Source organism: Rhinopithecus roxellana, chromosome 13 (genome assembly GCF_007565055.1).
Source record: "Rhinopithecus roxellana isolate Shanxi Qingling chromosome 13, ASM756505v1, whole genome shotgun sequence".
Classification (NCBI taxonomy): Eukaryota; Metazoa; Chordata; class Mammalia; order Primates; family Cercopithecidae; genus Rhinopithecus; species Rhinopithecus roxellana.
Genome location: NC_044561.1, coordinates 11,428,606 through 11,430,062, shown reverse-complemented (window position 1 = coordinate 11,430,062; position 1,457 = coordinate 11,428,606). Strand labels below are relative to the sequence as shown.

The 1,457-nt window shown below is 52.4% G+C and overlaps 1 pseudogene; it reads right to left on the bottom strand.

Moving 5' to 3' along the window:
• Positions 1 to 206: 206 nt before the first annotated feature.
• Positions 207 to 1,134, bottom strand: LOC104671514 (annotated as a pseudogene).
• Positions 1,135 to 1,457: the final 323 nt, after the last annotated feature.

Below are 1,457 nucleotides of genomic sequence, written 5' to 3'. Positions count from 1 at the left end.
TTGAACCCAGGAGACAGAGGTTGCAGTAAGCCAAGATCACACCACTGCACCCCAGCTGGGCAACAGAGCGAGACTCCGTCTAAACAACAACAACAAAAAATTCAGTTCCTAGGTGTTGGGGGAGGAGGGAGAAATCACACTCCATCCTGCGCTGTACACAGTGCTTTCCACTCCCTGACATTGCTGTGAGGAAAGAGAAGGGGCCTTCAACGTTGGAAGGGCCTCCTCACTTTCTTCCGCCGCTTCGGTTTGATTTCTCCCTTCGGTACTGTGCGGTTGGGCTTAGAGGCTGCAGTGGCTCCAGGGGCAGGCTGAGGAGCTGCAAAGAAGTTCCCACTGGGCGTCTGCCCTGGGGGTACTTGAAAGATCCGACTCAAGAAATCCTGAAGATCAGCAGGAAGGGCGTCCGGGGTAGCTCTCTGCCGCCCTCTGGTGCCTGGAATCCGAGAACCAAATGAGAGATGTGAGGGGACTCTGTGGGTCTGGGGAGATAACTACACGCTGGCCTCCAGCCCACTGTGTGTTGTCATACACCTTTCCATCCATCAGTGCAAAGTAGGTGATCTTGAAGCCCAACAAGCTTGACTCTGCCCAAAAGTCTCCTTCCTCAGCGGGACGCAGCCTATTACACGCAGCATAGTATCTGACACTCTTAGGTTCCTGGTCCACCTCAAACCTCCTATGCTTTCCTTGGCATCCGCCACACATCAAAGTATTCACTGCCTCCTTGAGGTCATCTTGCAGCTTGGACAGAAACTCATTTACTGACCGGCTCAGCTCATTCTCTGCCGTTCCTTTCACCTCATATTCCTTTCGCTTTTCAGCGTTGCTGACAATGTCCCAAGCTGCGCACAAAACCTCAAAGGCCTCCTCAGCCCGGGGGTGATGATTTTTGTCGGGATGAACCATCACTGCCAGTTGTCTATAGGCCTTCTTCAGTTCAGCGTCTGATGCTGTGGCCTTAACCCCTAGTACATGGAGAGTGTTTAGCTCATCCTCAGGAACCCCAGCTAAGGTCAAGAGTCAAGCCACTTCCTCTTCAGGCCGGCAGTAGCGCCCAGTAATTACAGGTGCATTCCCCCGCCTATTAGTATTCTGCTTGACCCAAGGCAACACCAGCCAACCCCACTGAATTATTCTTTTTTTTTTTTTTTTTTTTTTTTTTTTTTGAGACGGAATCTGGCTCTGTTGCCCAGGCTGGAGAGTAGTGGTGAGATCTTGGCTCACTGCAAGCTCCACCTCCCAGATTCACGCCATTCTCCTGCCTCGGCCTCTGGAGTAGTTGGGACTACAGGCGCCCACCACCATGCCCAGCTAATTTTTTGTATTTTTAGTAGAGACGGGGTTTCACTGTGTTAGTCAGGATGGTCTGGATCTCCTGACCTCGTGATCCACCCACCTCGGCCTCCCAAAGTGCTGGGATTACAGGTGTGAGCCACTGCACCTGGCCAGCTCTT